The 24,195-nt window shown below is 39.5% G+C and overlaps 1 long non-coding RNA gene across 5 annotated transcripts in view; it reads left to right on the top strand.

Annotated features, from left to right (window-relative positions):
• The window catches only part of LOC140121755 (uncharacterized), a 51,977-nt gene that overhangs the window by 12,903 nt on the left and 14,879 nt on the right, over positions 1 to 24,195 (top strand). For 3 of the 5 annotated variants that reach the window (XR_011854174.1, XR_011854176.1, XR_011854178.1), the window contains exon 3: positions 2,057 to 2,143. This is a non-coding gene — a long non-coding RNA (uncharacterized lncRNA). Of the gene's footprint in view, positions 1 to 2,056; positions 2,144 to 2,816; positions 3,069 to 24,195 lie in introns of those variants that run through there. The other 2 variants (XR_011854177.1, XR_011854175.1) reach the window with 2 other exon arrangements.

Here is a 24,195-nt window from a genome sequence, read left to right on the forward strand (position 1 = left end):
CGAAAATGCCGGGAAGTCCGACGGAAATGCGATCCGCGGACCCTTAGTAAATAAGCCCCATAGAGTTTTACTGTTTTGAATTATTTGATTTAGCGCTATATGCCATTATCAAGTTCTCGGGGATTCAGAATTGAACATTATTATTTGATTGGTGTGGTTCCAGAAGTCCATCTATCGGCAGAACAAATGGGTAGAGGTGTAGCACAGACACTGCTATTCCTATTGATGAGCATTTGTACCTACAGTGCAGGGTCATTGGGGGAACTTTTAATTTGCTAATAACTGATGTTGCAGAGTTCTAAACCCCACTGTGGGCATGAAAAGGGAATGTAGCCTATTGGATCACTATTCATGTACGATCAGTCGACAACTATCAAGCACAAAACGCCTGATTTGTACAACATTGAATTCTGTAATCAATGAAGTTTATATTAATCTGATTACCATTGTACAAAATTATCATGGTGATAACCATTTTCTTCTATTTGCCTAAGTCTGTGCTTATAAAGAAGACTTCTTTCAGACATCAACATTAAATTATTTATGGACAAATTATCAATTGGACAACAACTGGAATGAGTTCTTTCATTCCTATAGAGATGGACTGGAGATGACTTCTGAACCATGTATTTTCCTCACATTTTCAGATCTGCTTTCAATGGTCAAGTTAAGACATACATAATGCAGTCCAATCACAAGTGTCTTGTCTCATGTGTAATATACTACACCATTAATTGATATTGTGACTACTAGATACATTGTAAAAATGATAGATACAAAAATATATATACTGATATGTAATTTTTTCACTTTCTTTTAAATGTGTAATATGTCTCATAAGCCTTAAGGCAAAACACTTAACAAGGGAGCTGTTCATGATGCATCAACTTCATCACTGAACTCTTGAACATTCTCAGGCCAGCAGACATTGCGGGTTTATATTTTAGTCAGTGATATGTAAAATACAGCACCCATCCTTGGAGTCACACAAACACTCTTTTGATAGATGTATGTCATATGCCCCAAGGCAGTCAATGATAATATTGTAGAAATGCACTGTGCTCCATTGTAAAAAAAGTATAAAAGCATTGAAAAGGATGGGGATTACTGGCATGTATATTGCCCAGACGCACACTCAGTACAAGCGATCTTTGTAATGAAGCTCCATTCTAGAGAATGCTTCTGGTCAGGTGGCGCATAGGGGGGAGATGGGGAGAAAGAGTGAACCAGGGTTACTTTTATACCCCTCCCTCGATAAACATGGCTGAAAAGACACAAAGAGAAGCAGTGTGTTCTGATCTAATGACATAATACAAAACTAAAGTGAAAGAGATCTGGTGCTTTCATTCTCAATCCTGTTTTGCATTTTACAATGTGTTGCTTTTTGTCCTTCTTGTCTGCAAACACATAGCATAACATATCAATAATACTTAAACAAATTACCACATTACTGAGTCTTGATGTTTGGGTCAGGTGGAATCGGACATTTAGTTAACAGACTTACTAGAAATACATGTACTTAAATATTTATAGTAAACTTATATTATGTGTATTAATTCAGCGTTACATGCATGCACCTAATTTGTTAAAGTAAATGGGATTAAATGTAAATGGCCCACATTTATTAAAGTGTTTGTGCCAGTTTTCTGCCATGACTTTGCAATGAAAAGAACATGCAAACTGCTTGCGCATGTATTTATGAAGTGTCTGCGACAGTTTTGTGGCGGGGCTGCACTGTGTCTGCCACCCCACACAATTCTGCACCTAAAGGGGCATTCTGGGGCCAATTCAGACTGTTTATTACTCGATTTGACAGTTAAAAATGCATCAAAAAGAAGTAGGTGCACACTTCCCAAGCATTACAGGGTGCATCACATTAATGAAGACCGCGCACCAGTATTTAATAATCGGGTGCAGTCTGCACATTAGTGAGGCAAACTGCACATAGAGCACTATGTTTGATAGATGTGGGCCAGTATGTTTTGTGGAACTAGAAAAAACTAAAATTATTTTTTTCTTTATTTTTCCATTTTTTTAAATCCATCTCTGCCTTTAGCTTAAGAAAACTGCATATAATTTCTACAAGTCCAATTCTTCATGAGACCTCAAGGACTTCTCTATCATTCCAGTAAACTGCTGAGTGGTAATTCTAATATTGGCTATTTCATGATGTAAAATAGAGATTCTTAGATAGGAGTAACAATAAAAAACATCTAAAGCTTTGACTAAAGAATGTAACCTGACGGTCCTGTGTTTGCATATACAGAACTGCAATATAAGAAATATCAGGAACTTATCTTACTACATTTTAGTATGAAGTGACAACAGTTTTCAATCTGTGTTTATCTAAGATAGTATATTTTATTGTATTTAGTAATGTACTGTATGCATAACATGTAGTGTATATATATGTTATTTATATTTATTATAATTCAATATTCAATACATGTTGATACATTTAGTCACTTCTACGGTACTTCCACTAAGGTCTTACAGTGAGTGATATTTTATTATCAATCTGTACTGTGCTTTGCTTGTAAGACTGCTGCTGTAAATGACTTAAGCTTAGCAGACATGGCAATCCCTAGTGCAGATACACGTGGCCTTTTGTTGACAGAAACAGATGGCATTGTTCCCTACAGTTCCAGTCAGTTTTCTGTTCTCCTAGCAGATGGTGTGGCAGAAAAAGTTAGATGTCCTGCTCCTTTGTCTACCAACTCTTAATACTGTAGGAGTGATGAATGTCACTCTATTCATATAGGAGGCAGCAAAATGAAGAGGAGCTTATCAAAATACTGTTGTACTATCTTTTTCAGCTTGGTTCAGCCTGGAACAATAGAAGTGTCTGTATTACTGGAAAATTCTATTGTGTAAGTTCATTAAAGCCACATTGCCAAACTGTGCACTGCTATGAATACATATGCGTGTTAGTAGGAATAACACTGCCTCAGGACTGTAATTACTTTATATATAAAAAATTACTGTATATTTTAGAGCTGTAAAATGTGCTCTAATCTGAATTGTCAAGAAGTTTACTATTAACAGCATCTCGTAATTAAAATATGAAGACAGTCTCCATTAAACGTGATATAGTCCCTGGCTTGTCATAGTCCCATATGCTTTCTCTCTTAGTCTTTGAAAAGCAACTGTTTACATTGTTAAATATTAATAACATGCAAATAAACTGCGGAACATTACATTTCTTTTTTATATTTTCAGACAAGTTTAGCGGTTTCAGTTTGATGTCACCTAGACATATCACAAACTAAGTTTCATCCTCCAACCCTGACTTAGGCTTCACACAACATTTGGATAGTTCCTTGTTACTTGAATGCCTTTCTTGCTTTGAGATAGGACTAAGTTACCCTCATGTATTTTCCCTTTCTCTCATCACTGTATTTCAGATGTCCAGTCTTTTTCTGGAAAGGAAATATGAAAATCTGTTTTCATGGGTAGGATAAGGAAAGTGCTACCTTGCAAGGCAACCCCTTTACATCTTGCATGACTTTTTAAAAACCTATTGACATGACATTTTCCAAAAAGAAAAAACAGCTGTTTCGATTTTTTTTCATATCATCAGCACTGTGTAGGGAATTGATTTGGCTTGGTGAGAAGCTGTAGGCTCAGGTCAGGGAAGAAACCAAACCATGTGCATCTGGAAAATAATTTTGCATATTTTCTTACCAGAATCCCCAGTGAAAGACACAAGAACTTTAAGTCTCCTTAGACCTGCAAAGGGGGCGTTTATTGCTCCCCTTGTCACGGGTGCTCTTGTGACCCATATCTCGGGTCCCAGGCTCACCAGTGCCTTTCTCTGCCCGCAAACATGGCGCCCGCGCCACTTACACGTTCCCATTCCTGCATCCGGTTGGTGGCCGTGCGTGCGTGCCCCACGTCTTCTAGGGCACGTGCTGGCTTCAGAAAATTTAAAGGGCCAGCACACCGTTAATTGGCGCTGGCCACTTCCCAGAGTCCTTTATATTCAAGCCTCTCCCTGCCCACCCTGCTGGATCTTTGTGCCTAGTGCCGTTAAAAAAGCTTGTTCCCTGATGCCCTGCTTTTTTATTGTGATTTCCTGTTGACTTTGATCCTGTTTCGCTTGCCCTGACCTGTTGCTTCGTGCCCGACTCTGATTCCGTGCTGCCCGTCCTGACCTCTTGCCTGTTCCCTGACTACGATTCTGCCTAACGTCTGTGCCACCGTGGACAAAATTGCACCTGTAAAACAACCTGGTGAAAACCAGGTACCATGTCCCAGGTGTCAGCTTACATAGTTTTGTAGCTCAAAAACCACAAGCCTGGTGCGAGATAAATAAATGAGATTCTTATCTTTAATATTACACTATATTATGATTGTAATACTATAGATTTTAAGATAAAGGCATCTGAAGTGACACTCCCTCAGCAGCCTCTAAAATAAAATCTCAGTTTAAAGAGTTATGATTCTTCCCTCATTGGCTATTGGGAAAATAAGCCTTCCCTAAACTAAATTCCCTATTTACTATCTGTCCTACACCTAACTTACTTTCTAACATCCCCATACGCCCCCCCCCCCCCCCCCACACACTAAATCTATGGGCTACATGTGGGTGGTAAGACAATTATCCTGCTGTCAGATTCCATATTGAAAGGAAATCTGACAGCAGGATAAAACACCACAAACTAATCCCATGCCCAAGGAGCTGTATTTGTACTGCACATGTTCCAAACAGTAGCAGTTAGACTGAAGGACTACTCTACCCCCTCTGTGATCTGGTTTTACAGGCTGTTATGCTGTCCCGCCTTCCCGCCTGCTCTCTGCACTAGCATCTTCTATAAGAGTTGTGAGAAGTCCCACAGCAGTAAATAGGATGAGCAGCTTGTCTATGCCCACCTCACCACTCACTGAAGCTACACGGTTGGAGTAGGACCCACATGCTCTGACATTGATCTCTGTCTACAATGGGGCTCACTATCTTATTCCCATAATTCTTGCTTTGGAGCAATAGATTTTGGAGTTTATTAGGAAACTGAAAGAAGCTATGCAGATAGTGACCAGGTTGGAGTCACAGTTGGGTTTTAGAAATATGTCTAAATAGCAAATTATATGCTGGCAATAATTTATAATGATACTGGTTGTCTTCCTGTATATAAAAAAACAATATCCTAAAATTATTCAAAATTAGAGAATATTTAAGTAAGATTTCCTAGTGAACTGTATCTAGACATTTCAGATTCTGCTGTGACAATGTAAAGTTCCTTAATTCCGCTTTATGTTGCTACTTGATTGGATATAGGTTATCTTTATTCCAGAGGTGACATAAATGTGTGAAAACAGATTGTTGGTAATGGAATATGATGAAATGTTTTATTCATGCCTTTTGGCTAAAAGCATCTTCTTTCGTGGTGCATGCATTGGCATAAGACATCGTTATATTTGGATTCCGTTATTCAGTGTCAATATAGCCTTGTTTTGTTGATTATGTAACAATTTATTGGTTGTGAGTATGATTACTTTAGCTTGGTCAAGAATTCCATTGTAATCCAAATAAGGATTGCCCAGGCAGATTAGAATAGAATAAAACTTTATTTATCCTGATAGGAAATTGTTTTATACATCACTGCTCCAGGCTAGTCATATCTCAGAGAAAACAGAACATTACAAAACAAATAGTACAAAAATAACCAGTACACAAACCCCTTAAAGGGAACCCTTTATTAGACCCTTCTTTAGCCTCCCCCATGCCCTCACAGATAATTAATAGCATATCCCAAACAGTTTCATCAAAATTCTGTAATTTGTTTATCAAATGGTAGCTTATATTAAACTTTACTTGGCCCCTTGCCTGCTGTGTCCCTTGGGCGTGTTCATCATAGAGCTGTGGGGAGGGGGAAGCATTTCACACAGGAGGGGTGGGTGAATCTGTGATGAACACGCCCAAGGGACACAGCTGGAGTCAGGTAAAGTTTAATATTAAAGTTGTCATTTGATCCACAAATGACAGAATCTTGATATAAACAGTTTAGAGATATGCTATTAAATGCCTGTTGGGGACATGGGGGAGGCTATAAAAGGGTTTCTGGTTACAGGTTCCTTTCGATGAACACAGCCCTGTTTTGTTTTTGCGTTTCTATTTTTCACTGCCCACATTCAAAATTCCATAACTTTTTTCAATTTTTCCCACATACAGAGCTGTATAAAGGCCTGTATAAAATTGTACTTCCTAGTGACAATATTTAATATCCAATACTTTGTACTGGGAAGCTGGAAAAAATTCCAAATGCTGTGACATTAAAAAAAAATATTTGCGGCATTTTCTTTTGGGAGCTGTGTAAAGCATCATTTTTGCCAGTGGAGTCAGGGTTTTTATTGCTACCATTATGGGGACTGAACAACCTTTTGATTGCTTTTTTTGGATGCAAAATGGCAAAAAATTCAGGTGCTATTTTCCATCTAACTGATGGGAAAAACTTTGAAAATATTCATAGATTGGAACTTTCGGGATGTGACGAATCCTCACATGTTTATGATTTTTAGTGTTTATTTATATATCGGTTCTAGGGAAAGGGGGTGAAATGAACTTAGGGGTTTTATTTTATTTTTATTCTTTTACCTTTTTTGATATTTTAAAAATATTTTTTAGACCCCCTAAAGATACTTTAACCCTAGGTTGTCTAATCAATCCTACCATATATTGCAATACTATTGTATAGTAGTATGTGGATTTTTCACATGATCTGTTACAATGTGCCACTGGCACATTTCTGATCTTCAGAAGTCCTGGATTCAGATCAGAGCCTGGCCCCTTTCATCTGGAGCAGAGTTCCTGACTAACACATAACTTTCTTGTGTATGCTATGTCCATTTAAGGTAATTTTGCCAGCTCTATTATCTGTGTTACTGTTTCAGCTTTCTCGGTATTCCTGGTTACTGATTCTAGGGTATTCTATGTCTTTCCTTTTGAATATGAGATTTTGTAGCTTATATGCTATCTCAGTTGTGACCTTGATTGTTACAAGCCTTAGGCCCCTTTCACACTTGCATTTTTCACGGTCGTGCTTTTGACGTGCAGAACTTGCATTACACTCTGACCCATTGCAATCAAGAGGCTTTTTCAGACTAGATGTTTTTTCATGGACAAGCGCGTGTTTTTTTAAATGCGCATTTAAATCTCAGTATGCTCTACTTTTGCAAGTCACGTGCGTGAAAAATACACCATACAAGTCTATTCTGACGCATCAAAAACGCATCGCACTCTGAGACACATGCAAGTTCAATGCAAGTGCAGTGCATTTTTTCTGCATCAATTGCCTTAGAAAAGATAGACCTCAGCCCTGAGGACTTTTCACGTGCATTATCTGCATGTGAAAAACGCATTGAAATTGCATTAAAAATGCATTGAAAATGTGCATGAAAAACTGAGACACTGAACAGACTCTGAAAACTGATTGAAAAAAGTCAGTTTTTCACCAACCAAAACCCTAAGTCCCCTTCTACACTCGCGAGTGTGATGTGGTGAACTCGCATCACAATCGCAACGCATGCTGCTTGGAACGCCCGGCCCGAACCCTGAAAACCGCAACTGAACTCAGCATATCAGTTCGGTTCCGGTTTTCAGCCTTCGGCCGTGCGTTCCGAGCAACACGTGTTGCGAGTGTGATGCGAGTTCACCACATCACACTCGCAAGTGTAGAAGGGGCCTAATTGCACCCTGATCAGAGAGACTCTGACGCGATCTGCAATGCAAGTGTGAAAGTGGCCTAATTGTGTTTGTTTTTTTTTGTCTTGTTTGCACTTTGGCTTAGGGAGGGATCATCTTTGTGGTTGTCTCGTATTGCCAGGGGCGCACCTGCCATGAGGTGAGTTGAGCATCTCTGCTCGACGAGGGGGCACCGTGCTTCCGGCCCATCAGCACCGTGCTTCCGGCCCATCAGCACTCCATAGCTCCGCCCAGCACCTAGTTCCGCCCGCCGGCCGACACTCCTGCCCTCTGCATACCTCAGCTCACCCCACCCCGCCGCTTGCCGCTCTCTGCTCAGAAAGTTGTCAGCGATGATCCCTCCCTCTCCCGCCCACGCGGTCCCAGCTCCGGTCTCAACAATCGCTCCCGGCTCCGAACCATCTCCGACCACGGTGCTTGGCACCGAAACCGCCCACCCCCCCCCGGGTCTCGGATCCCGGCTCCGATCGCCCCTTCCCCACCCGTCCGCGGCCCGCCTCAACGATTATGGTAAGTATGTAGCTACTATATATTTAGATGCATCTCTGTATACATGTATATACTGTACAGTGAGTGTGTGTATGTATACTGTATGTAAGTGTGTGTATACTGTATGTGTTTGGTGAATGTGTGTATATGCATGCTATATGAATATATATGCTATATATGTGTACCTGCTGTATGTGTATACTGTGTATATATATATAGGCGGCACGCTGTATGTATTGTATACTTTATGGTGGCACGCTGTATACAGCATGCCGCCATATACTATATAATACATACAGTGTGCCGCCATATACCATACAATACATACAGTGTGCAGCCATATACCATATTATACATACAGCGTGCCTCCATATAGTATATAATACACACGGCGTGCCACCATATAGTATATTTTACATGGCGGCACACTGTATGTATTATATGGTATATGGCGGCACGCTGTATGTATTATATGGTATATGGGAGCACGCTGTATGTATTATATGGTATATGGCGGCACACTGTATGTATTATATGGTAAATGGCGGCACGCTGTATGTATTATATGGTATATGGCGGCACGCTGTATGTGTTATATGGTATATGGCGGCACGCTGTATGTATTATATGGTATATGGCGGCACGCTGTATGTATTATATGGTATATGGCGGCACGCTGTATGTATTATATGGTATATGGCGGCACGCTGTATGCATTATATGGTATATGGCGGCACACTGTATGCATTATATGGTATATGGCGGCACGCTGTATGTATTATATGGTATATGGCGGCACGCTGTATGTATTATATGGTATATGGGGGCACACTGTATGTATTATATGGTTTATGGCGGCACACTGGACCTATTATATATTACATGGGGGGCGCCGGATGTATTTTATAATATATGGTGGCATGATGGATTGATTTTATATTATATGGCGGATTGTTGTATGTAATTTGTTCTCTGTGGTAGCTCGCTGTGTTTATTATATAGTACATGGTGGCACTCTATGTATTTTGCATTGCTTTATTTTCAATATGATTGGGTCTGGTGCTGACACTCCTTGATATATTACATATATGGAGGGGGGGGGCGTCATTCTATAGCTCGCCTCAGGCAGCAGAAAGGCTAGGTTCACCCCTGCGTATTGCAAGTCTCCTTTCTTCTCATTTAAATAAGGAGTGTGTGTATGTAGGGGGATGCTGTAGTTTTTTCTCTGCCAGTAAAATAATAATGGCAATAAAGGGCCACCAGGTGCCCATGGACCCTTAATTCTCAAGATCAGTGGTGGCACTGATCCCTGTAGCCATTGACCCCATAATGCAGAGGTATTCAAGTTTCTCGTTCATCTTGTGCCAATAGTGATACATAAAGGAAGCTGAGCTGTACGTAATGGTAGTCTTGTACAAATCATTGTAAATGATTAATATTAATAAGGATTTTATTGCATTATTCCCAGTTCAGAACTTTAACAACTTGTATGGATAAGCTCCAAGAAAACAAAAACAAACCATTTATTTGCTACTAGAGCACACAAAGATCCGAAGCTTCTTTATTTATTAATGGAAGTGAATGAATCCAAACAGTAATGTAATTAATTGCAGCTAGACAGTGGGACGGAAGAATGTTTCATCAACTTTTATTTTGTTAGTAGATTTCCCTTAAAGGGGTATTCCGGGAATATGAATGTCTGACACAAAAACCCATGATGATATAACTAAATGAATACAACAATACTCAATGTCATTAGTCACAAAACGAAGCTTAAATAATTTGATTTTATGATTTACAAAGTTTATGGCCTCTCTAAAGTAGGTGGAGTTATCACTACGATGGCCGCCACTGGAAACTACAAGTTCCATGATCCTTTAGTTCTCAGTAATCCCTCCAACCACTTATGCTCTGCTAACAGTGATGATGTAACAGACTTTCATTACCATAGTAATGATGTGTAACTGCCATCACCATAACACAGGCCATACTGGATGCACTGCAACCAACCAACAACAGCCAAAAAAGGTGGTGATCACATGACCTGCCCAGGCAGGTGCAGGACATGTGATGTGGACATGTGACCAGCAGCCATCTTCTGTCCTGCAACGGACCGCGTGGAGGAAATTAACGGACTGATTAAAGGGCCAGTAGCATTTTAATTCTCCATCACACTGTATGTCACCAGCATTTTCTGCTAAGGGGAGCAAAATTTTAAATAACAACTAATTACATATTAGCTTATATTTTGAGTGCCCATTTGTATATGAATTATGTTGATTCCTGGAATACCCCTTTAAGCTCCTATCAAAACTAATCATGATAAACCAGGGGCACTTACTCTTAGATCCAGGCACTGTGACTTTGGTAATCTTCTTATATTTGTTACCTATGGCCTCCTTCCTTCTAAAATCAACTTTTATAACTATGCTAATGAGCTTGAGGAGCTATCCTAGTGCCTCTGTGATCTGGCTTTACAGACTGTTACACAGGAGGTAAGCAGTGCTGATAGAGCATTGGTGAAGGGTCAATCAGTGGAACAGTCTGTAAATCCAGATCACAGAGGCTCTAGGGTAGCCCTTCAGGCTCATTAGCAGAACTTTAGAAGGAAGGAGGTATTGGAAAACAAATATTAGAAGATTACTACTCTAAGTGTGCCTGGATCTGTGAGTTAATGTCCCTGGTATATCAAAATGGATTTAGATGTTAGATTTCCTTTAAAGCCAAGCAACCATTTCTGATTTGTTAGTTCACAATAATTTGATATCTTTCTTTTTGTATCATCAAGTTAAAAAAAAATTGTGAGAAGTGGACATTTTTAATTGATACCTTACTAATAAAGAACTATGCTAATGTGCTGTTTCCTGCAATGCAATCTAGCATCTTCTGTCTGTATGGAGCTCCAGTCCCAACATACCAAAAATGCCTTACTTTCTATATAAAGAACTGTGCTGATGTCCTGCTTCCTGTTGTGCCATCTGCATCACTGTCTGTATGGCGCTCCAGCACTGACCTGGCTGCTGATGGAAGGACACATGAACTCACCCATCTAACATCAGCCTATGTGGAATGACACTTCATACGACCAGAAGAACTGTGCAGTGTTATTTTATGAAAGCTGCTGATGGACGTGAGGGGCCACATGACTCCATCAGTGGTCATGTGGTGACCTGAGGGCCTTATAGCAAGTGGTGTAAATTGGACTAATGGAAAGCACTATGATAAGCAGGACAAATCTTCTAAGGAGAAATAAAGAAATAGTAGCCTCCCCTTTTCATATTCAACAAAACATGTATATTAACATGTTTTCACACCTTCTTTTTATTTTAATCCTGAAGTCTTGTGTTACTCCCTAAACAGGGACAATAACCTTATACTTTATAAGAAATGAATATTAAAACTTAGAATGTTTTCAGTCATATTTATGTCCAGCTGTGAGTGTTGCCATCTAAAGGGTATCTAATCTAAATGTGAAATACTTTACCATCATTGATTCAATTGAGACATTTTCATTTTATACATTTTTTTGGTGTTTGATTCAGTTGAACGGTAAGAGCTCAGGACTGTTCATTCTGTACTTAGTCAGTTTTTGTTCATGTGCACACCATAAATATTAGAAGTGTTTAATCATAATGAGTACTGTAAATTACATTATACTACCTGCATAATAAATTAACTAGAGACATTTGCCACGCTCTGACTTCTTTATTGCATTTTTTTGTTCAATATGCTTCAGGCTACACACTGAAGACTTGTGACTGACATTCACAGACCACACACAGATGCTTGGTTGTAAGAAGTGTAAAGTAAAGATTAGAGCCTAAACTGACTTTATCTCGGTTTGCTGTGGAACTGTCAATGACAGAATTTAAATTGAAATAATGAAGCAGATTGCTATTACCAAAGCAGGCGACATAGTATCATAGTATCATAGAATATAAGGCCAGAAAAAGACACAAGTCCATCAAGTCCAACCTTTAAGAATTAGATAAATGTTTTTTCCCCATAACCCGTGATATTTTTGCTCTCCAGAAAGGCATCCAGGCCTCTCTTGACCATGTACATAGAGTCCGCCATAAGAACCTCCTGCGGCAGAGAGTTCCATAGTCTCACTGCTCTTACAGTAAAGAACCTTTGTCTATGTTGATGGTAAAATCGCCTCTCCTCTAGGCGTAGAGCCTGTCCCCAAAAATGTTTTTGCCCTTCCAGTCAGTAACGTCAGCCAGTATGACAACCAGTTACTCCACAACATACAATATCAAATTTTGTGGAATAAAGTGCCTACACTATTTGTCTGTTTCAGGGTAACAATTTGTTACAGTCCAAAAATTAAATAGGAAAATATAAAAAAAATATTTTTTACTATTTTATCACATTATAAGCCTAAAATTGTGTTTAAAAGTAAAAATTCTGAAACATATAATAATTGATAAAATAAGAATCCTATATTTCCTCTAGCTATCCAAAAAATGGCAAGCTCTGTGTAGCGCTGCATAATCTTTGTGCGCTATATAAATAAAGGAATTATGAATTAAAAAGTTAAAGACCATGCAGAAAAAGGAAAATTGTATCTGGTCCTGAAGTGTTAATTAACCTGGTCCTGAACTGGTTAATGGCTATTAAGGGGTTAATTGCCACTGGAGGAGTGGAGGGCTCTGGATGATGGATCTAAAGAGATTAGTGTACAACAGACAGAAGGGAGAAGCAGTAAATAATGGGGCTGAGAGGACAAAACTGAAAATTACACAGGGGGTTCCCTGAACACTGTAATCATCATTCGCTTTCTGTTTCTTAGTCACCTTCCATTAGAATATTAAAGTGTTTGTACGTGGTCCCAATATTCCCCTAAAGATATATCTAAATATCTGTAATATTTTAGTAATATTTAATATTATTCTGTAACATTTTCGTTGAAGATCTGCTTTGGGTTAAAATGTACAGCCATTAAAAAAAATTATTTTATATTGATTTGTCCATGACTGTCCATTCATAGCCAGGAAATGTGTGTCCAACCACTACACCACTGGTATCCGGGTCTTCTTAGGTCATCAGCATCCCTAGGCTCACACCTTGCTCACTTGCTCACTTATGTTAATAATAAGAATCTTTCTTTATATAGCGCCAGCAAATTCTGTAGGGCTTTACAAATCATAGGGGACATATACAAATATAGTAATACATACAAATAGACATATGGAATAATAGGAGTAAGGGGCCCTGCTCACAACAGCTTACATTCTATGACATTCTGGAAATACAGTAAATTATGTCACAAATACACTCCCTTGTGAAATAAAATCATACACAGACATACACAGTAGCAATAAGCTACCACCAGAGGTGACTGGCATAAGTTTATTCTCCTCCTATTAGGAACACATACACCTTGGGGCTTATTTACAAAGAGTCTGCAGCCACACTTTCATCGGATTTTCCGACGTTTTCGGGGATTGCACGGCTGTGACAAGTATTTAACAGGGGATTGTGTCGCACCAAATCGGATTTTGGCGCAGCTTTGCTGGCTTTCATGCAACAGAAATTGAGGGGCGTGCTATCGGACGATCCGACTAATTTGGACTGAGCGCGGGATTTAAGATTCAAATTGTGTTGCAAGCCAATGCACTTACATACAACAGGAGGAAGAAGGTGAAATCTGTCCGACCTGAGGGGGTAATCGACACATGCAGAATATTGGGCGCACATTATTGTCGGACAATGCACTTTTGGTGAACTCCAGCGGCCGGGTAAGTAAATGTGCCCCCTTGTTTCCAAGGGATAGAGATGATAGGGGGATAATATCTGGTGGCCAGACCAAGTGGCTTCACAGACTGCTCTCATATGGAATACTTTTTTACATCTATCATTAAACAATTTTCTACAGGATCAATAAAGAAGTATTGTATGGAATCATATCTGTGTAATAGGGCATTCAATAGAATTAGCACTCCTTCTATGCCATATATATGTTTAGAAATACGTATCTGAAACTATAGATAACCTATACTGCAGTGGTGGAAAATGGAAATGACAAATCAATATGTCAATGAGTAAGTGGCTTTTAACCTGTCTGGTGAGCACTTGGATGATGCATACCATACAAACAGTTGTTACAGTAGCAGATAAGTAGCCAGACATGGATGTCCCGGCTTTGTTGGCAGTTACTGTTATCTCACTCTGACTTTCTGTACTTGAAAAACTCTGCTAATATCACGCATTTAGCTCTTTTATGGAGAATAAACTATTGGCCAACTGAGCATAAAGTTCACTGCTTTCAGGAAAGTATAAGTACTATTGTAATGTGTCTGAATGTCTACAATATGAAATGGTTAAGTAGATACAAAGCACTCTTGGCTACAAGTCAACAGCTGCATCTAAACATACTTTACTCACCCCCATCAAGGGTAATACATTAAATAGAGAACAGAAAAGCTGAATACAGGCAATGTTAAATATGTTGAGTTAGATCTGCAAGTTATCTTTTCCCAACAAAATTTTACCAAAAAGTTTTCAGTGAATATATCAGTCATCTGTGCTTCCTGTCACATGCTCATTCAGTTGTGAGGCCATTTTACTGTATTTTCTTCTGATATAAAAACCATATTATTTATTCCTGGAACCTCAGTTTTACTCAGATATAAACTAAAAATAAAATATGTAAATGAGCCTGAAGTGCTCCGGCCAACACACCAGAGCGCTTTTGGCTCTGCTGTCCTCTAAAATACGCATGCCCACAGCCATTCAATATGCACCCCCTCATCTTGCCCGTTCAGTGCAGACAGCCGCTGATGTCACCCGAAGCTACTTCGGGTTAACCCATTCATTACAATGTGCTATCAGCACATTGTAATGTATGAGGAGTAAAATCCCCATATACTGCCATACTGTAGTATGGCAGTATATGGTAGGATCGATCAGACAACCTAGGGTTAAAGTACTCTAGGGAGTCTGAAAAATAGTAAAAATAAAAATTAAAAAAAAAGTTAAAAAAAAAAATTATAATAAAAAAACCTAAAAATTCAAATCACCCCCCTTTCCCTAGAACTGATATAAATATAAATAAACAGTAAAAATCATAAACACATTAGGTATCGCCGCGTCCGAAAATGCCTGATCTATCAAAATATAATAACGGTTTTTCACTGCGTTTAACCCCGTAACGGAAAATCGCGTCCAAAGTCAAAACTGGCACTTTTTTGCACTTTTTTTTAAAGAATTAAAAATTCTATAAAAAGTGATCAAAAGGTCGTACAGTCCTAAAAATAATATCATTGAAAACATCATCAAAAGTCGCAAAAGATGACACCACCCTCAACTCCATACACCAAAGTATGAAAAAGTTATAAGCACAAGAAGACGGAAAAATAAAAAAAAAATTTTTGTTCATGAGGTTTTCATTTTTGTAAATGTATGAAAACATTATAAAACCTATACAAATTTGGTATCCCTGTAATCGTACTGACCCAAAGAATAAATTAGATGTGTCATTTTTGGCGTGAAGTGAAAGCCGTAATATCCAAGCCCACAAGCATACGACACAAATGCGGTTTTTCACCATTTTCACTGCATTTGGAATTTTTTTCCCGCTTCCCAGTACATGGCATGGAATATTTAATACCATTTAATGGAATATTTAATACCACTATGAAGTGCAATTTGTTACGCAAAAAATGAGCCGTCACATAGCTTTTTACGTGTAAAAATAAAAAAGTTATAGATTTTTGAAGGTGGGGATTGAAAAATGGAAATGAAAAAAACCGGAAAGGGCCCGGTCCTTAACCAGTTAAGAGATGCTGATATTTTAAAGTGACACTTCATTGGCTGTTTGGAACTGTGAGAAATGTGAGAAGGTTTTGACCAAACGGCATTATCTTTGTAGCTTATCCTGCTGGACCTACCATTCTTCCTCTACAGAGAGACCCTGGAGAGAAGCTACAATGAGAGTCTGAATTTGCCATCTCTTTTCTAACTGTATTGGTGGCCTCAGTTGGCCGATACGATTGAAAGATGTAGAAGAACAGGTAGCCATAAGTTAATGCTTAAAATGTCGTGTTAATACTTCAAGTGGATTTTGGTTTTAGTTTGGGTCTCAAAAAGGTTCGCCATCGCTGCTCTATAGGTATAAAAATGCTCAGGTAGTTGTCCATCACTATGCTAATGTGACAGGTTGCCTTGAAATAAAACAAAATGTAGGATTTTTTTTTAATTCAATGCCATTGTATAGTATGTAGGGAATAACAATTGATAAAAATGAGATTGCATGATGAGATTTGACTATAGTCTGACCCCACACAGCATAAAGTGTTGTTGTACGGTTAAAACCGGCAGTGAGAAATGTGCTGTTGATCAGGCATTGCCTATGTGTCAGAGTTTCACATACAATGAAGTATGTTTGTCCTTCCTAATACTCACTAATCCTTGGATCAGTCAGCCAAGTATAAAGGAGACAGCGAGCGGTAAATGGTGTGGCTGCAGAGAGAGTGTGAGCAGATGTTGTTTGCCAGCCACTGCTCACCCTTTTAGCACAACACAAATATAAGACTCTAATCTTCTGATGTGATTATTCAGAAAGTTCTGGGCATTTGGGGTAAACATTTTCTCGAGAAAAACTTTCATTTATTATGTCATTCTGTCCGGAACAAACTTGAAATAAATATTTTTGAAGGAAAAGTTTTTATATTATACATTTAGTTTTATATCTGCGTCGTCTTGAAGAGGTTACTCTTTTCTATTATTATTTGCCCTAATTTAATATCAAATAGAAAGTGAAAAATTAAAACCTAGAGGACAGACTTCAAGAAGTTTTCACTACAATTCATTTTTTCATTTCAACATGCTTCACTTCACTTCAGCTGTACAGGTATTTCTTTGGTGACCAGTAATACTGCTGTAGAACTAGATCCATAGCATTTGCAGAAAGAAAAGGGAGTAGTCCAGGCCTTATGGGGATGATATTGATGATCTATAGTTAATGAAGCAGAAAACTACCACCAATGTGTTTTGAATAAACTTTGCTAAGATATCAATATAAAATTAAAGGGGTTGTCCACTTTCAGCAAATAGTTGATATTGTTTGTGTAATGAAAAGTTATACAATTTTTCCAATATACTTTCTGTATCAATTCTTCATGGTTTTCTAGATCTCTGCTTGCTGTTTTTTCAACAGGAAGCTTCATTGTTTACTTTCTATGTATAAAAACTTTTCCATGGTCGTGTGATGTCACATAGGTGCACTGTTCCTTATAACACATTGCTCTGATTACTCTCTGTAATCCTAATAAGCTGCATATCTGTGTGACATCACATGACCATGGACAATTATGTTTTATGTTCAATGTCAACAAACAGACATCTAGAACACCTTAATGAATTGATATAGAAAGTATATTGGAAAATTGTATAACTTTACATTACACAAACAATAGCACTTATTTGCTGATAGTGGACAACCCCTTTAGATCCACTAAGTCCTTGATAAGCCCTTTACCCCTTAATCACCAGGCCTTAAAGGCCTTTATGACCAAACACTGTTCAATTTTATTACGGATAATAAAAGACATAACTTTTTTATTTAGCGCTACAGAATTTGATGGCGCTATATAAATAAAGATTATTATTATTTGTTGGCTTACGAAAGAATAAGGGATGCTTTGTTTTCTTGATGCACATGGTGTTTTAATCACATACATTTTACTGGGATTTATTTAAAATTTTTCATTTTATTTGGCATTAACATTGGAAAGATCATTTTTCACCAATACTATCTCAGACTTGCAAATAATAACCTCATGAGCCCTCATCCCAAATGATACACCATTTGTACTGATCACATAAGTTTAGTTACGTTATAACTATCCTGCTCTTCTGTTTACATTGCACACATACTGGAGTTATCTTCTATAGTGGGACAGCCAGGCTATAATTAAGTCTATGTATATCCCCATGGAATTGGGCAGTTCTTCGGTTTCCATTTGTGTAAAATGACAGATTGCTTTACAACATTAAAGTATTGAAGAAAATTGTGTAGTAAGCCATTAGAGAAATTGATAAAACAAACTATTATCTATTATATTCATGCTATAAAGAAACAAATATAAATGACAGATGACTTATGGTCATCATCTTATAACCATTCTCACATAACCCAATAAGACAGGCTTCATATATCCTAAAGTTTTCAGAGCAACTTTCTTAATTCTGAAGTGTACAATAGAAATTTATAGACCCCGTAATGGTCAGGCTTTAAAGATATTTACTGGGAGTTTAGTATTGAAGTATATATCCTTAAAATAGGTTGTCAATATCAGATTTTTGGGTTGCGACTGTTCTTATCTTCTCTGACAATGGAACTATTTACTGTGTGGAGACAGAAAATCCACTGTGTAGTGGCTGTACTGGGTTACTGTTGCGACCATTCAGTATGATTGTGTGTATTGATGAGCAGGTCAGAACCACCAAATTCAGTTTTTTTCAAGATTTGGCAGATTCAGCACCCACAACCTTCAGCACCAAACAGCCGCTGCTGTTCCTGCTTCAAAATCATGTTCAGGGGAAAAGAACCAATCAACCAGCTTGCAGCCCCTTAGCAACCACAGGCATGTCCTCTGTCTGCATGGTTGTGATTGGCCATGCTAGACTCTTCTGTATAAGAGCAGTTCACATGTCTAGATGCAATTACTGGCAGGAGACAGAGGTAAAGAGAGTTATTCTCAGATACCAACAATTACCCTTTTCAGGGCACTTAGGTATAGAGTGAAGGCTGCTGGGATTGAGGACAGGTAGAAATCATTGTGAAGAACTATATTAAGCTACTGATAGGCTTCTATATTGTAGGATTAGAATTAGTACTAGGCGTTGTGTGAAGAAGACATTGCAGATGTATTCAAACATCTGCAATGTGTTCTTCACACACATATATATTGTTCTTCACATGCTATTTTGGGTGCACCGTTCCGCGCGTATCTCCCGACAAGTAAGCAGATGTGCCGAACATCTGTAATCTATTCTGCACTGTGTTCTGCACTGTGTTTTTCTCTTAAATGATCCTGTGTTCACTGTGTTCACTGTTTTTATTCTATTCTTCACTGTTCTTCACATCTGCTAACTTGTCGGGAGATAATATACACGGGGAACAGTGAAGAATAGATCGCAGATGTTTGCAACTTATCAGAAGACATTATTTTTCAATTAAATAACACATTTTAATCCCAAACCATGGTCCCTTTGAAAAATGCTCGAGTCTCCCATTGACTCGCGCGTGAAAAATGCGCCGAAAACGCAAAAAAACCGCTAACAACACGCGCGTGAAAAACCCAAAAACGCTAATTACTCCAAGGAAAAATGGAACAAAAACGCAGCCAAAAACGTCAGTTTTTCACGCATTGCACCCTGACATGAAATGCAACGCTAGTGTGGAAGGGGCCTGAGACACTTGCAAGTGCAATGCGTTTTTCACGCATCAATTGCCATAGAAAAGATAGAGCTCAGTCTAGAGTCCATTTCACGCGCATTTTCTGCGCATGAAAAACGCATTGAAATTGCATTGAAATTGCATCAAAAACGCGCATGAAAAACTGAGACACTGAACAAACACTGACTGAAAACTGATTGCACTCTGATGCAAAATGTGCGTTTTTCACTGACCAAACCCTGATCGCACCCTGATCAGACTCTGACGTGATCTGCAACGCAAGTGTGGAAGGGGCCTAATGGGAAGAGATATTGGCATCCTGGCCACCAGCAATACATCTGCCATTATTTTCTTAAGCTTGGCTGTTGACTGCTTTTTACATGACATTTAGGACTATTTTGTGTTCCTTACTTTCTTTATTTATTTCAGCCATTTATTTAAAAAATACAGAAAAATGCAGATTCCCCCTAGAAAGCACATAAAAATATATTAAGAAACTAATTAACACTCAAGTAAACACTGCATCCCAAAATACATAATCTAAAAATATGTTATCCCAGTGAAATCTTTTATAGACAAAAAACTTCTAATCATCCCATTTTATTGATAGACATTTAAATAAAAAGTGAAAGGGTTGTGCAGCTTCCAATATGGCTTCACTGAAAACTTACACCAATTCGTAAAAAAAAGTTTAAAATATTTTCATGTGTAATTTTGTGATGCAAATCATTGTTAAGATAGAAAATCTAAATTTAAGTTTTTCAACCTCAAAAAATAGCGGTCAAAGTCGCAAATGGCACTTTTTTGCCATTTTAATAAAAAAAAGAGAATTATTCTCACCGTTAATTCGGTTTCCATTAGTCCACCATGACGGCCCCAACTGGAGGATGACCCTTGACCTCTGTAGGGACAGGAAGCAGAGAGGTTAAATACCCCACCCCGGCATCCGTACACCAGTGGCTACCAAATAACTACACCGGCCTTGGATGCAACCCATTTATTGTATGTTATCAATTCACACATAACAAATAGGCAACTTTAACTTAATCAAAATACAGGGTGGGAAATATATATGGGCCGTCATGGTGGACTAATGGAAACCGAATTAACGGTGAGAATAATTCTCTTTTTCCATAGCGTCCCCCATGACGGCCCCAACTGGAGATGTACCAGATTACATAGTTAGGGGGGGACAACAGCTTGTAAGACCTTCCTTCCGAAGGTTAGGTCTCTAGCACTTTGGACATCTAGCCTATAGTGTTTAGCAAAGGTCAGGTGAGTAGACCAGGTAGCTGCTCTACATATGTCCTCTAGAGAGGCCCCACGTTTCTCCGCCCAAGAGGCTGCCACCCCTCTGGTCGAGTGGGCCCTAATAGTCCCTGAAATGTCCAGGTTGTTGGCATCATAAGCTTCTTTGATGACCGTTCTGATCCACCTGGCGATGGATGCTTTTGAAGCTTTTCTGCCTTTGTTTTTTCCCCTAAATTGTAGGAGAATGTTGTCGTCCTTTCTCCAGGATTTGGTCTCTTCGAGATAATGTAGCAGGTATCTTCCGACATCCAATGTATGCCACTCCCGTTCTTTGGCATGCTTTGGGTTCTGGCAGAAGGAAGGTAGAACAATCTCTTGATTACGATGAAAAGATGATGCTACTTTAGGTGTGAAGGTTTTATCTAACATTAGCACAATTTTATCCTCACACAGTCTAAGATATGGTTCTTTAATTGATAAACTCTGGATTTCCCCTACACGCCTAGCTGTTGTTATGGCTATGAGAAAGGAAATTTTCAGCGTTAATTCTCTGAGTTTAACCGTCTCGAGAGGTTCAAACGGTATTTTTGTGAGGTAGTCTAGCACTAATGAAAGATCCCAGTTTGGGATATTTTGCTTTATATGTGGTCTTAGCCTAGCAGTAGCTTTGACAAACCTTTGGATCCATCTGTTTTCTGCTAATGAGGTGTCGAAAAAGGCACTGAGGGCTGAAATCTGGACTTTTAAAGAACTCGTTTTAAGGCCCTTGTCGAATCCCGCCTGCAGGAAGTCTAGCACCTGTGAAATATTAGGGGATAGTTGGTTAGGAGGAGTCCTGCCACAAAAGGATACAAATTTTCCCCATATTCTTGTATAGATTTTGTGGGTGACTGGTTTGCGGCTTGCTTTAAGTGTAGAAATTACCTCGCTTGACAGTCCTTTGGCAATCAGCAACATCCTTTCAGGATCCACGCCGAGAGCTGGAGAGCCTGTGGATTTGGATGGTAAACTGGACCCTGGAATAGGAGATTGTTTACTGGTTCCAGCATGACAGGTTCTTCTAATGCCATCTTCCCTAGCCACGGAAACCAGTTCCTCTTTGGCCACCAGGGAACAACGAGAATAACTTTCGCTTGGTCTTCTCTGATCTTTTGAACAACTCTCGCTATGAGAGGTATAGGAGGAAAAGCGTACATTAGAGGCCCGCTCTGACTGAAGGCATCCCTCTGGCCAAACGGAGTATTTGGTTCCAGAGAGAAGAAATGGGGAACCTTGGTATTTTTGCTGGAGGCAAAGAGATCTGTCACTGGTTGTCCCCATTTTTGTGTGAGATGTAGAAAGATGTTCTCGTTCAAGCACCACTCGTTGTGGTCTATAGTCTGACGACTCAGATAGTCTGCTATTAAATTCTTTTCTCCCTTTAGATGGGTGGCTGAGAGAGAGCAGATGTTGGCTTCTGCCCAAGCAAATATTTTGTCTGAGAGACTGAGGAGATCTGGGTTCCTGGTACCCCCCTGATGACGGAGATACGCCACTGTGGTGGTGTTGTCTGAGTAAATTCTTATATGACTCTCCTTCAGGCTTTGAGTGCTGGCTCTTAAAGTCTCTAGGACAGCTCTTAATTCTCGAAAGTTCGAGGAACGGGATCTGATTGTCGATGGCCATAGCCCCTGAATGGGTCGCCCTGCTATGTCTGCTCCCCAACCTGACTGACTTGCGTCCGTCTGAATGTTTATCACTGGCCAGGGATGCCATGACACTCCTCTTTCCAGGTTTGAAGTATTTGTCCACCACTCCAGGGATTGCTTGACTGCTATCGATATCCGAACCTTCTGATTCAAGTGTTGGGGATTTTTGTCCCAGGAGGTCAAAACCCAGTTTTGAAGGGCTCTGGTGTGACTTTGACTCCACTGTACGCTTTGAATGGAGGATGTCATAAGTCCCAGTATCCTCATGGCTTCCCTTATTGTGCAATGATTCCTTTTTTGAAACGTCATAATCTGTTGTCTCAGTCTTGCTGCTTTTTCTGGTGGCAAAAAGGACATCTGCTGGATCGAATCCAACAATGTTCCTAGAAACACGACTTTTGTATTTGGGACTAGTCTGGATTTTTCCAAATTTATCATCCATCCTAACTGTTGTAGGATTGTCCTTGTAATATCTCGGTGGTGTATTAGCTCCTGTTCTGAACCGGCCACCACTAGCAGATCGTCCAGGTAGGGGATGACTAGTATCCCTTTTCGCCTCAGATAAGCTATCACCTCGACCATGATCTTTGTGAATGTCCTTGGGGCTGAAGAAATCCCAAAGGGCAGTGCCTTGTACTGGTAGTGGACCTCTTCTCCCCAAGGCGATCGAACTGCAAATCTGAGGAACTTCTGAGATTTTGGATGTATCGGCACATGGTAATATGCATCTCTCAGGTCTATTGTACACATAAACGCTCCTTGTTGTATCAGGACGACTGCCGAGCTCACGGTTTCCATCTTGAATTTTCGATAGAGTATATGGCTGTTTAATCTTTTTAGATTGCAAATCATTCTGAAGGCACCGTTCGGTTTTTTTATTAAGAAGAGGGGAGAGTAGTGTCCCTCTCTTAACTGTTTTTGAGCTACCGGGATGATGACGTCCAGTCGAATTAGTTTTTGTATCTCCAACCATAATGAGTTTGAGAGATTTTCTGAGGGCTGCTCGGTCAGAACAAATTTTCTGGGAGGAAGAGAGGTTAATTCTAAATGGTAACCTTCCCGAAGAATACTTAGTATCCAGGGGTTTGATGTTATCTGAGTCCATTGAGAGTGGAACTTTAACAGTCTTCCCCCCACCCTGGCGTCATTGTTTTCTATAAGCCGGGGCAGAGTTGCTGGCACTGAGTAGGAAGCCTCTTCCTTTCCCTCCTTTAGGGTAGCTCCATCTACCTTGCTTGCCTTTCCCTCTAAAGGGCTGTTTCCTGTCCTTAGCGTCCCGAAAGGGCTGTTTCCTGGGGTTACTCCTGGACTCCGGGAACCCCTTCTTTCTATCCGCCGCCTTCTCCAAAAGCGTGTCGAGTTCTGAACCGAAAAGATATTCCCCCTCGAATGGAATTCCACATAACTTTGATTTTGACCTGAAATCACCGGTCCATTGGCGAAGCCAGAGCGACCTTCTAACCGAATTTGACAGTGCCCTTTCCTTGGCACTTATTCTTACTCCCTCCGCTGAGGCATCTGCAATGAAGGCTGTAGCTGCTTTTAAGGTGGAGAATGTGCCCAATAACATTTCTCTTGGAGTGCCGTCTCTAACATGACCTTCCAATTCTGAAATCCAATGAAACAAAGTGCGCGCCATGGACGTCGTAGTAATATTAGAT

This window comes from Engystomops pustulosus, chromosome 3 (genome assembly GCF_040894005.1).
Source record: "Engystomops pustulosus chromosome 3, aEngPut4.maternal, whole genome shotgun sequence".
In the NCBI taxonomy this organism is placed as follows: Eukaryota; Metazoa; Chordata; class Amphibia; order Anura; family Leptodactylidae; genus Engystomops; species Engystomops pustulosus.